The sequence below is a fragment of the Vicugna pacos genome, chromosome 26, assembly GCF_048564905.1.
Source record: "Vicugna pacos chromosome 26, VicPac4, whole genome shotgun sequence".
NCBI classification, from domain to species: domain Eukaryota; kingdom Metazoa; phylum Chordata; class Mammalia; order Artiodactyla; family Camelidae; genus Vicugna; species Vicugna pacos.
Genome location: NC_133012.1, coordinates 18,347,889 through 18,361,697, shown reverse-complemented (window position 1 = coordinate 18,361,697; position 13,809 = coordinate 18,347,889). Strand labels below are relative to the sequence as shown.

At 39.2% G+C, this 13,809-nt stretch overlaps 1 long non-coding RNA gene across 1 annotated transcript in view; it reads right to left on the bottom strand.

Moving 5' to 3' along the window:
• LOC140689401 (uncharacterized) overlaps positions 1-13,809 on the bottom strand; it is a 53,906-nt gene that overhangs the window by 14,827 nt on the left and 25,270 nt on the right. The window contains exon 2 of the long non-coding RNA XR_012064317.1: positions 8,765-8,833. This is a non-coding gene — a long non-coding RNA (uncharacterized lncRNA). The remainder of the gene's footprint in view (positions 1-8,764; positions 8,834-13,809) is intronic.

The following is a 13,809-nucleotide window of genomic DNA, read 5'->3' as shown; positions in this document are numbered from 1 at the left end:
TGTTGGTGTATAAAAATGCAGTAGATTTTTTGCATATTGATTTTTGTCCCCTGCACCTTTAGGAATTTATTCGTTCTAACAGTTTTTTTGTGGAGTCTTTGAGTTTTCTGTTTATAAAATCTGTCATCATCAAATAGTGACACTTTTTCTTCTTTGTTTCTCATTTGGATTTTTTTTTTTTTTTTTGGCATAGCTGCTCTGGCTAGGACTTCCAACACTATGTTAAATAAAAGTGGTTAGGGTAGGTACCTTTTTGTTATTCCTGATCTAAGAAGAAAAGCTTTCAGCTCTTCACCACTGAGTATGATATTAGCTGTGGGTTTGTCATATGTGGCTTTATCACTTGGAAGTAGGTTTCTTCTATACTCACTTTGTTGAGAGTTCTTATCATAAATGAACGCTGAATTTTGTCAAAAGCTTTTTTCTGCATCTGTGGAGATGATCATATGATTTGTATTCTTCATTTTGTTAAGGTGATATATCACACTGAAATGCAGATGTTGAACCATCTATGCATTGTTGGAATAAATTCCACTTGATCATGGTGTAAGATCTTTTAAATGTGTTGTTGAATTTGGTTTGCCAATATTTTATTTAAGATTTTTGCATCAGTGTTCCTCAGGGATATAGGCTTGTACTTTTTTTTGTAGTATCCTTGTCGGGTTTTGCTATCAGAGTAATGCTGGCCTTGTAAAATGAGTTTGAAAGTGTCTTCTCTTCAATTTTTTGAGAGAATTTGAAAAGGATAGGTATTTAATCTCCTTTGAACATTTTTTCTGTTGGGTTTTTCATTTCATTTCATTTATTTCCACTCTGATCTTTATTGTTTCCTTCTTTCTACTCACTCTGGGCTTCCTCTGCTCCTCTATTACGTGCTTCCATTTTCCCTTCACTCACAGTTTAAGTACTGTGAGAAGCGCATTCAGTATTTCAGATCATTCATGAAAACTATTGCTGCAGTGCTCTGTGGCATGATTTATTCTTGAGGAAAATTTGGTTTAGTGTTTTCGAACTTTGGTTTTCTAAGAATATCTCTACATACAGTCTAAAATTTTAGCGTTTCTGTGTTTATTTTTTTTTTTAGAATACATGATGTATTGCATTGAAGCCACCAATTCAAACACTCTCATCACCCAAAAAGCTCTTGAAATTGCACCGGTCACAAAGCTTTTCCAGATAACTGTAGATGAGGAGTCGTTCCATTGCCTCTCATCCTGTTTCTACATGAATTATTCATGAATCTTCACTTTTACCTCCAAAAAATACTTAACTAGACTGCTTGTATGTTTTTTGGCTACTGGTTTGAAGTTCTTTTGTCTAAAGACATAAAAATTTACTTTATGTTTGAGACAATGTTTCCTTAAATTTTAAATCTTTCAGAACAAGCCTTATAGCAAATGCATTTACCTTGATCCCTTCAGCACTTTGTGGTGAGAATTTATATCACTGAGTGTTACACGGAAATTTGAGGTCATTCACTTTTTCTGAAAGGCAGGCAGGTTGGCATCGAGTCCCAGCTTTTTAGATATTTCTTTTAATTACCTTGAAAGTAAACACACTTCCCTTTTGAGTTGTGTTTCTTCAATTAATGAGATAACAGAGCAGTGTTTACAGGGCATTAGCTGCTCCTCAGTGATAGGAAGCAAAGTGCAGAAGCTACATCTGTAATTGGTTTTCTGATACAGCCTCGGCAAACATACAGAAGAGTGAAGTTCATGGAAGGGATAAATGGGTTTAGTTACCTCCGCATGCTGCCTTCAAAGAGTGGTTTAATTATGCTTCCGTACAGCAGCTTCCCTTCCCCCAACCCATTAGAGCTGTTTGATTTATGACACAGGAGTTGAAGCATTCCCAGCAAAGACAGGACTTTCTCCTATCCGAAAGTGTGGCTCCCTGGTGACACTGGTCTGGGAGAACAAATGAGTTTCTCACAGTTCTGGATTATTACCAAAAGCAGGGTCAAGGAAATAACTTTTTTTTTAATCAACCACACATACCAATGAAAATTCTCAATTAATAAGGTAATTTGTATAATTTACACTTCAATATATATAAAAACGAATCATGGGACATCAAAAGAAATATCACTTTTCGATAGCATCAAAACCACTTTACAAGCTATGTGATTTGTTATAAATAGGTATGTGTGTTACTTATGTGGGTCAAAATCATGCTTGAAAGGACCAAGGGCCATTTGTTTTTACTAATGATGCACACTTTTCTCTTAACCAGCATCAAGAATTTTCTTCCTTGGTCTTACAAAGGTAAATTTGTTACCAATAAATAATCAAATAAACACACGCTACAGGCCCTTGTCCTTTAAGAGCTTCAATCATCTTGAAATGTGGTTCACGTTTTGTATCTTACAGGTATTACTTCAATTTTTGGTAAATAGCGAAAACATCACACGTGGGAAGCCTAGCTGAACGGAGCATGGACTCTGTTCCCAAGGAGCTCGCAGTCTAGAAGCAAAGCAATCACTGCATTATGGCACATCACTGTATGAACAGCCGTCATAATATTGCCAAAGCACGTGTGAGCATCTCTTTGAATATAATTTAAGCCAATACTTTCAATGTAGCTCCCATTATATTATGAACTCCTTACGTTCACTCACTGGCACAGATATCATTGGGAAAAGAGGTTTCTGGGTGATTCAAGAACCAGAACAAAGAACCGGGCTCCCAAAATGACTCTTGACACTTCTACGTTTAGAAAAACACCATCGAGCGCATGACCAAGCCCCAGTCATTACCAAGGAAGCCACGGAGAGCACCCAGATCTGTCCTCTAAGTGGAGTGAGTCTAGAAAGTGAAGATCAGCTTTGGGCCTCTGTGGGGGAGGAAGACACGCCAGGAGCACTTCATAGGCACCGCCCTTGTGTACATTTCTCTTTCAAGTTGTAAGAATGGCCTTGAGCCATGAAAGGCCTAAGTAAGACATTTCTACTGAAAAAAATTTTTAATCCAATTACATCTGTTGCTCTTCATTACAAGTTGTAGGGCAAAGTATTTAATCTGAAATATTTCTCCAGTGTGCAAGGCAGGAACTTAGAGGACATCCCCTAGATTTAGTTCAGATAACTCAACATTTTGAGGTTCTTATCATATAGTTTTGTCCTTTGCAAGAGACAGTAGAGCTATGTGCACCCCTGTTCATACTAGTATTATTCATAATAGACAAGAAGTGACAGTAACTTAAATGTCCATCGGTAGAGGAATGGATAAACAAAAGGTGGCATATACACCCAACATAATTTATTCAACTTTAAAAAGGAAGGGAATTCTGATGCATGCTACAACACAGGTGAATCTTGAGGACACTATGTTAAGTGAAATAAGATAGTCACAAAAAATACTATGATTCCACTTATTAAGAGGTATCTAAAGTAGTCAGATTCATAGAAACAGAAAATAGAATGGTGGTTACTAGGGGTTGCCGGAAAGGGGGTGGGAAGAAGAATTGTTTAATGGAAACAAGAGCTTCAGATTTGCAGGCGAAAAAATTCTGGAAATTTGTGTCACAACCACATTAATATCCTGAATACTACTGAACTATGCACACTTAAAAGTGGTTATGATGGTAAACTTCATGGGTTTTACAATAAAAAAGAGATAATAAATCTGTTCTTACATTTTAAAACGTCGTTATATAGTATCAGAAACCTTGACTAATGAAATCCAGAGTATGTGTAGATTGGCTTTGGTGGAATTATACCAGCAAATTATACCAAGCAGAGCAAGGCAATTAAAAAAAAAAACCCGACAGATAGGAAAGGCAATGTGAACAGGCTACACAGAGTCATGTGACACTGATCTGGAAAATGACTTAGATGGGCCCCCCAGACTCCCTCTGTCTCTCACTCATTCTATGACAACAAATTTGAAATCACTTTATGAGAAAAATGCAAACTCATTAAGGAATATAACAAATCTGTTGTTTGGTAAATCAGATCTCCTAATTAAATTTGGGAGGAAAAGAAAGAACAAGAAAAAGGAGGGAGGAAGGGAGGATAGAAGGAAGGGAATGAAGCCTCAATGGGGAACTTAAAGACAGACAACATTCTCACTCTTCCTGCAGAGCCCATGGTCTGAAGGACCCGCACTGCAAATGACATGGAACCTCAAAAGATTAAGAAAGAGATACACTTTCTGAGACCTCAGAATAGAGTTGTAGAAGCTCAGGGATTTTAGTCTCTACAAAAGAGATTCAGACTGTTACTCGCTCTGCATTTTCCCCAGAGGTTTACTCGGCTCTGGAGGAGAACTATATATACCATTTGCTTAAAAAGACTGGTGTGAGTGTTGACTTTCAGACCGGCGAGAAGTTTGAGATGGAGCAGGGAAGGACCGGCACGCTGCACACACTGCAGTCAGTGTATTTGGTAACACGTTTGTGTGAGATGCATTTGCTGCAAAAAGCAAATTACCAAAGCGAAATCCTGGAAAATGTTTCAAGTCAGTCTTGAGTATGTGCTTATGGTACCTGTTGGGAACATGTAAGTTTGAGAATGAAATGAGAATTAAGAGAGCTCCACTCATAGAAGCTGCTAGAAAATCTGAAACTATTCTCCTTTACATAGTCATTCGCCTGAAAGGAGAACAAAGAAAAAGGCTAAGAAAAAAAAAAAAAAAAACTAGCTGATGACAAGTAGAACAGAATGTTGGCACTACAGAAAGCAAATCTTGAATTTGAAGGCGGTGAAGGTCCCCTTTTTTTATTTGGGGGTAAATGAGGTTAGGAGCTGGTAAATGCCTTTCTTGAGTGTGTGTCCTGTAGAAGCATCCTTTTGACTCTATGTATTCCTTTTCTTTTTATCTACATATTAAATAGTTTCTTTATAATTTCTATGTTTAAGAATGGTTGTTTTGTTTTGTTTTTTCCTGATAAAAGAAACCTGGCAAATGATTATTTGGTAGCATTTTTTGTTTTGATGTAAAGACTTGTCACAACTAAATGATAGGACAGAGCAGTTACTTCACATTCTCATATTAAAGACTTAAACATTTATTTTCTGTCGCCAAAAAGACCCACAGAACCATAAAAGCAGACCATGACTTTTATAGTTATGGCTTGAATAATAGCAGGAGTGTGAGCATATCTGAGGAAAAGATATTTTTATCTGCTCTTCGTGAAGCAGGTAGAGATCTTCTGTGAATTTTACTTGCATTTATTATGCTTCTTACCTGACTGTGTTTGGAGATACAAATTGTTTTCCAGGTAGCACTCAGCAAATAAACGTTAAAAATTCAGTTCTAAATATTTTTTTGAAAGCTGGAACTCTAGGAAGTCTGCTTTGCTTTTGGAATTTTCTTTATCTTTCTCTCTTTCTCTTTTTTAATGGCTGAAAAACTACCTGACACTCTGGACATTCTCTGATGTTATTCCCTGGACTTATAGAAATGGAAGAATTCACTTATTTCTGATCAGTGCAAGCCAATCTAAACCCTGATGTGTCTGTACTCAGGGAGTAAGTTCTGCCGTTCAGGGTAAGGGCATCTTCACGCTCCCTGGGGAGCAACTGACATCTGGGCTAAAGAGCAAAAGGGTGGTAATAACAATAAGATATTATTAGTATAGTACTTGTAACTTTGCATTATTTTCTCTTGTGTGACTTTTATCGTCCCAACAACTGTGTGACTCATGTTGGGCATATGGTGAACATCAGAATGTTTAAACGCCTTACGTTGCACACATATGCCGTTACTGGGAAGACAAGATTTCAGGATCTAATGAGAATATGGACTCAGCAGAGCACAGGGACCACAAAAAGAAAGCCGGTCCACAGAAGGCAGACACATGTGCCTGGACACTCAGATCTCTCGCATGATTTGCAATCTTGCTGTGTCCCTCCTCCACTTGAAGCTGGCATCCATCCATCCCTACATTTGTATTTCTGCAAGAATTGCATTATTGCTCCCATTACTCCTCTTAATTATTTGCTCCTCTTGTATCCATGCTTTTTGCCCTTTGACCAGAGTGTACCGACCTGCCCTCGTGAGGCTGGGTGTGGCCAGGTGATCGGCTCTGGAGAACAGTAGATGAAGTCAGGCACAGTGCTGCTTCCGCACACCAGCCTTAGGAGGCATTGAGTGGTATGGCCTCTGCCTGTTATTCTTCTGGTCATGAAGGGTCTGCTGCTCCAAGGAGAATGAGAGATAAATGGAGCATAACTGGATCCAACCTGAAGCCTGCAGCCAGCCCAGCTGGGCTCGGTCTGTATCAGTTGATTCCCAGATAACCCACAAAAGAGTATGCGAGAACGCTGCGCACTACTTCGGTCACTAAGTTGTGCGTGGGTTGTCCTGTAGGACTAACGGATGTCCCAGGTACTATCAACAGTCACATTTTTCTAATCCATCTAGGCATATGAACCTAGATGGGAAAAAATCTTCTGCCTTCTCTGTTCCTGGGTTACAGTAAATTAGAGTAGCCTCTTGAACGCAAAGAAAATGAGCTTAATAAAATTCACTGTTACCTAATCAGCAGCTATGTTAAGATCTTGCTGTCATAAATTAATCATACTCTGCTGACCTTCAGTATTCTTCTTTATAGAAGGGAGAAGATAATACCTCTTAATTCCGCCTCTTGGAATTCATTTGTTCATTTACGAGCTTATTCAATTAACAGCTATTGAGAACCCATTATTTTTCTATAATATACAATGATGAATATGATAAAATCCTGATGGCAAAGGTTCTAATCTACTATAGGGAAAAAAAGTTACTTTTCAATGTAACGAATACTATAATGAAACTACATTCTTAGTAATACAGGTATACAGTGGAGAATGTGTCAGGTAGAGAAGCAATGTTTGGGCTGAACCTTAAAGTACTGGGGGAAGAGGTGGCAAGGTTATGTCCTCAGGAGCTTCATAAATTCAAGCAAAAAAATAATAACTTTATACTAGATAAAGCTATCTAAACAACCTTAACCAAGTGATCAAAGTTATAACCAATAACGGCACAGATAAACTTCTTCCATCTCTGGATAAGAGGCACTGAAGAGAACTTCGTGTTACTTATGTGCTATTTTTGGCTACAAGTGCTTAGCCTAACTCTAATCATGAGGAAAACAAAGACAAATCTAAATTGACACATATTCTGCAAAATACTTGGCTGGAACTCTTCAAGAATGTCAATGTCACAGAAAACAAAGGAATACCGAGGAAGTGTTCCAGATTAAAGGAGATTAAAGAAACCTGAAAACTAAATGCATCTGTCGTCTAGGATATTACTGGGACAAATGGCAAAATCTGAGTAAGTTCTGTAGGGTATGTAACAGTATTGGGTCAAAGTTAATTTCCTGATTTTGAAAATCGTACTGGGTATTTAGAAGGAAACAGTTTAAAATGTGTGGAGGCGCCATGGGTGTAAGTGTGTGCGCGTGTGCGGGAGGGGTAAAGCAAAGGTGGTGAAATACGAATGTTTGAGAAATCTGGGTAAATGGCATGGGGGAATTTTTGTGCAATTATTGCAACTTTTATGAGAGTCTGAAGTTATGTCAAAATACAAATCAAAGCAAAACCAGGCAAAAAATGAGAGAAAGGGTGGAGCCTTGTGTACGGTGACGACAGATCAAAGGTACTAGAAAGAGTGCGGGTCGAGGCACGGGCACGTGCCAAAGCTTGGCGTGACTGCAGGGCCTTCTTCCTGCATCTCAGATGCAGCATATCTATCGCTCTGGAATTAGAATACTAACCTTCCTACATGAGAATAGAGCCCATAAAATCAGAATAAACTCTTTGGATTACACAATGTCAATTTTCTGATTTTCTGCTATGATTGCGTCAGATCTTACCTCTGAGGGAGACTGAGTGAAGAGTATTTGGCATCTCCTGTATATACACATTTATTTTTTGCAACTTCCTGTGATTTTATAATTATTTCAAAATAAAGTTTTTCAAAATTGCCTTTGTAAACCCTTCTTCAAAAAAGAGTAAATCTCATACTTTTTCAACCTCATATTGACATGAACGACTTCATATGCTGAGACTTTTATCTCTACACAAGACTAAGAATTTTTAAATTTATGTTTGTAAACAATTTTAGCAGTTTTTAAATTTAGTATAAATTTCCAAGAAATATTTCTCTAAAATTCCTTTTTGAAGTGACAAAGATTCTCTCTTTGACCAAACTCTAACCAGGATCCTCTACGCCCTCTCCTTGACTAGGCCTCAAGCTTGGCCAATAAAGACTTGAACGAACACTGACAGAGTTTCTAACAGCTCAAAGCTGCACCCCTGGGAAGACTTTAGCCACCCCTAGAGTGCTTGCTTGAGGAAACTCAAGGCTGCCGAAGAAATCCGCTGCTCCAGCCATCACCTGAAGATCAGCCCCTGTGTCCCAGCATCCATGGGAAAGTAGGAGCCGGACTTTGCCAATCCGACAAGCACCAGTTAGCAAACCCAGATGGAATTCACGTGGACCAATCCCCACTCCTGCCTTTTGTAAGTTTTCTCTTACCAGACCCTGTTCACCAAAACCCTGATCATCTCCTCCCCAAACCTGTATTTTCTCTTCAAGGCACCCATTCACCTCTGTGCAAATCAAAGCTGAGTTCAGTTCACACTGGACTCTTTTCCCTATTGCAATGGTTATCACTGATTAAAATCTGTCCTTACCATTTCAACTAGCGTTCCGCTTTACATTTGGCAAAGGTTAAATTTTATATTCATTTGCTCTGTAGCTACAGCAATCAAACGTGCCATAAATGTCAGAGGAGCCAACGTTTAAGAAATCTCAAGCAAAATGTACTAAGTTACCGTTACGGGCCGTCCATCGGGCATCAGACGTTTTGCATCCATTTTCCTCATCCGCTGCTCATTACAGCCCTGTGGAAAGAAAACCAACAAGCAACAACATCAGAATGTGAACTCAGCGCGTCTGCGTCCAAGGCTCCTGTTCGTTCTGCTATGCTTGTCAGGTTGTGTGATGCAAAGCACTGTTAACTTCCTCTGGGAGCTCAATATTACATAAATGGAGAAAATTCCAAGCATAACTGCATTAAAGATTCTGACTTGACTTTTGATGTCTGTCTGCTGACGGCTTTTGAGCCTAACCCTCTCTCCGACCCCAGTGTCCCGCATCTGGGCAAGCTGACGTGAAAGTCTGGGTCCTCTCTCTTTTGGCACCAACAGGGAGTTTAAACCACTCAGAAAAGATCTTCATCCCCTCATCCTGTCACTGTCATGAAAAACCCAGGCCAGGTTTCTCTCTTGCTCTGTCAAGCCGTTTTCAGATCAGCTTGGGAAGTTTCCCCTCCTCGCTCTCCAATGTCCCCTCATGTGAGAAGTGAACCGTTCCTGCCCTCTTGGTGGGTGTCTGGCACCATGGGTCTTGGGGACCAATCCAAGTGTTGTGTGGGGTTCATCTTAGCCCTTGAGTGGCCACAAAAATGATGAACCATTTAAATGTTTAAGTGTAAAGAAATATATTTTAAGAGAGTATTTTCCATTTATCTAACATGAGAATTATAGAATATGACTTGTCTCTGAAATAGAGCTCTGTAATAGGTAATAGCTCTGTAGTTAACTTACATAAAGGTACCAAAATTCACTGTGCACCTTGATGTTGACAGTGTCCCTACTGTCCAATAACTGGATAAATATCCATGTTCAGTCTCAAGGATGTAAAGATTTCTGGTTTGTAAAGGTAGCCTGGAATGAGCTTCAAGTGAAAATAGCACATTTACAAAAACACATTCGGTGTGTGTTTTCTCCTGGCGGGAAGGTATATTTCTTTAGAAAACTTAGCAATGGTTACAAAAACAATATAAAATCTGCCACTATTCCATCATAACCCTATTTTATACCTTCATTCCTCATAAATGTTTTGCACTCATTACTGACTTTTGACTTTGGGTGTGATATAAAGAAAACATAAAATCATGAAATGGTGGTAACAATTTTCAGTTTAAAAAATTTACTTAATGTTTCTTTGGAATAACATCTCTCCTAATAAAGAGTCCAAAAGTTCACATTTTTTTAAAAAAGTTAAAAGTACATACTGTCAGAAAAAATAAATTCCCCCAAATTCTATTAAGTAAAGACAAATAAACTTTCATACAGTCCTTGCTTTGGCATTCCCATAAATACACATTTTTAAAAGATCAGATAGAGTGAGAAAGATTGTAGAAAGTAAAATTTTATACAAAAAGTTAACTGCACATTTTAGTATTAACAAAAGTCTTGTAATAAATCTCCCACCACATTCAAATATTAATCCCCATAAAAGGAAATACCAGCTTTCAACAGTGGTATAATAGCCATCAGCAGTCATTTTTCCTCTTGGAGTAGGCGGGAGTTCTGACTCCCTGCTCTTTATACACATGAAGCAACAAATATGGATGCTTCTCTGTTCAAGCACAGAATGGAAAAAGCCCCTGACGGGACTGTCCCACTTAGAGGAGTATTTAAATTATTATCCTTCAGTCCTATTCCTGAAGACTCAGCTACAGTATCTATATCAAACAAGCTAAACAGATTCAATTCTCTCCTCTGAGAATTTATGCTATAAATCAGATCATATTCAAATGCATATGCTCTGCGGTCGAGGTAAATCAGCATGAAACGGCCATAAAACATGTGTAAATACTGTTCATGAGGGCGGAAAGTTTTAATGCTTTACTTCATTCATGGCAGGACAACATTGTCATCCAACAGGCCACTATTATTTATATGCAGCTGCAAAGTGTACCAAGTATATGGGAGACAGGAATAATGCAAGGTCAGTGAGAAGCCATGAATAATTTCCATTTACTCACTCAACATTTCATTAAGTAATTATTATTAATTTTTAGATGTTTGAGAACAATGGTGTACAAGATACCTGAGCTCAAGGCACTAACAGTTTAGAAGAGAAGATAGAAATCTGAAGGCATCCTGCAGGATGCGGTGAGAAGTTCAGTAGCAGAACTTGTACACCGGATGCAGATGATGTAATTGACTTTGCTCTAATGGCTTAAGGAAACTGAAGAAGACTCTTAAGCTTGGGGTGCAAGAAAGGGAGTCCCGGAGATGAGAAGAAGATGCTGGGACATGTTTAAGACAAGCAGCTACTTCAAAGCACAGGAATATGGAAGAGCATGATAGATTCTGGACGGTGTAATGAGAACACAAGAGTGGCAAGAGTGTTGGGTGCTGAGACTGCTAGCATGGACGGAAGCCTTCTAGGGGAGACAGGTCTGGGGCTCCCTGGAGGTCACATTTTCTACATCGGCAAAGGAGGAATGTATCAGTCAGGGTTTGGTGCAGGAACCAGAAACAACTCCAGGTATTTTAAGCAGAAAGTCATTCAATACAGTGAGTTAGACATTTGCAAAATCTGTAGAAGGTCCAAAGAGTAGGTCTGGGTTACATCTCCTGGAATTACACACAAAACAACACAGAACAGAAAATAGAACTGTCATCCCTGAGGCCACCACACTGGAGATCCGCTGGAGATAAGAAGTTAAAGCTGGCTCCTCTGCCACTGCTGCCTCTTAGTATCCAAGAGTCCACGTAGAACTGGCTGCTGCTGGACGAACTTCATATTTCCATGAACTTGTTTGTCAGCAGCAGCCTCCAAAACCTTCAGGAACATGGACTCTGGTCATGCCTGCCTTCCAGATTTCTCACAAGTGCATCAACCTGGAATCTTAACATCAAAGGAGTTTGGAGAGCGTAGTTTTTAGCTTTCCAACCTTCCCAACTAAAGACGAGGTATAAGGGAGTTTGAATAAACCAACACAAAATGTCCAGCCAAAAGTTACTAAGAATTCTATGCAAAATCTTGCATATTTGAAATCTTTTATTATATTTCATCCAGTCAATACAGAAATGCAGGCATCCCAGCAAGGGCACGAATTAGAATAGAAAAGTTTTTTTACATGTCTATTTCAGTTTTGAGGGGTTATTTGCATAAGGGAATTGGTTGCTAAGACAATGAAGAGAAATTGCTATCTTATATTTAATTGGGAAAGCTTAAGAAAGGAGATTCTGAGAGCTCTCTGAAAGAGAAGGAAGAATCTTAGCAAACAAAGAATAACAATTTATTTTAGCTCTGGAGAAATGGATAAAGGAAAAGAGTTTAAACTCAGAATAAGAAATTAAGGGAGTCGTAAAAAATAGACTTGCTTGGCTGAGCATGACAATGTTACTTGAAAAGGCAAAAGAGAGGACGGCCACTGGGCACTCCAGAGCGTGAATTCCGTAGCACGAGGGAGCCAGTGTTTATGTTCATGAAGGCTAAGCTATTTAAAGGCGTCCAGGAGGATATCGCCACACATAGGGTATCTCCCAGAACCATGGGAACTGGGATATGGAAACAGTGCCAACATCATTCATGGAAAGAATGTCTCAGCTGGAAGGCAATGGTCAGCCTAGAAAAGCAGAAGTCAATTTGTCAGTGAGAGTCTTGCCCTGTGTAAGCAGAAGGGAATCCAAGGAACTCTCTAGAGAAGCAGTCTCTTTGCAGGGAACGTTCCCCACACTTTGATGACATTTATACACATCACTTAGGTAAGTGATCATTTTGCTCTGATTTGAAAGCCACTAAGCAATCTTTGATAAAAAAAAATTTTGCCCTTTTAGTACCTTAACATCAGGAAGCATAGGATGTGGATGGGAGTGAGAAGAGGACATTTATCTTCTGCTTTATCCATCCCTTTATGTGATGCCAATGCCAAAGGAGCTGTCACCTATGGTCATACCGTGTTCAAGTGTCGAGAAGGAGGCTGAGATTCAGATAGCGGAAAGCAATGAATGAACCCTTTGTGTCTGATGTCCTAAACAACAGCCCGATCTGCATCTCCCCACAATCATGATGGAATCCACGGAAGGCTTAGAGATACTGTGGAATCCCTGAAGTCACAGTTAGAAAAATGATTCTGCCATGTGCTCCGTAAGTTAGGATTTACCCTTGCCTTTGACAGCAAAGAAAGCCTAGCAAGTGTCTATTGAAACAGAAAGTGAAATTAGGTGGCGGAATCTCATCCTTCACTGTTAGTTCTGTGACGCCCAAAAATATGTCTACACGTGAGGACAGCCATTTTATCCTAGAATCTCCATGCTGGTTTTATTTTATTTTTATGTTATTAGTCATGTCTCCTTATACCTCCACTGGAATGGAATATGATAGCTGGCTCTCCACAGAGATCTGCTCGAGGAGTTTCATAAGCATTTGTCAACGCTGCATAAAAATTAGCATCATGTCCTCTGAGTAACCACCCTGCTCAATGGAGCAATGCCAACTGACTCAGTTGCTGCATGAATGTTTCCTTTTATTAACCTCTTCCTTCAGATTTGCTGACATTCCCCTGAATCACGGTTCCTCAACACATTTCACTCATCCTTCATTTATTTTAAAAAAATATTTGCTGAATTCCTACTATGGGCAAGGCGCCGTGGAGTACAGAAGACCAAATCTGGTATGAAAAACATGCCTCTATGGCTAGGAAAGAGAAATTAAGAAGGAATAAGTTAGCTCTCAGACGAGGAGGATAATGAATGACAAATATCACAATGAAAACACAAAAGAAACTGTTATTTTCACTAGGAAAACCAAGAAATCTTGCATGTCTTTTGAACCATGAGGATGGGGAACTTTTAAACAGGCACAAGTATGAGTCTTCGTAGAGAGTCAAGACGAGCCTGAGTCTGTGGGGAACAGAGAATTAATTATTTGGCTGGTGGGTGGGATGCAGGAAAAGAAACTCGAAAGCCTTTGGAATGTTTGCAGCTGAGTCTGTGTGTTGCGGTTAGGTGCCCAGAGTCTATGACTGTGTGGCATCATTTAATGATGCTTCAATGACACATTTCAAAGTGGTCCA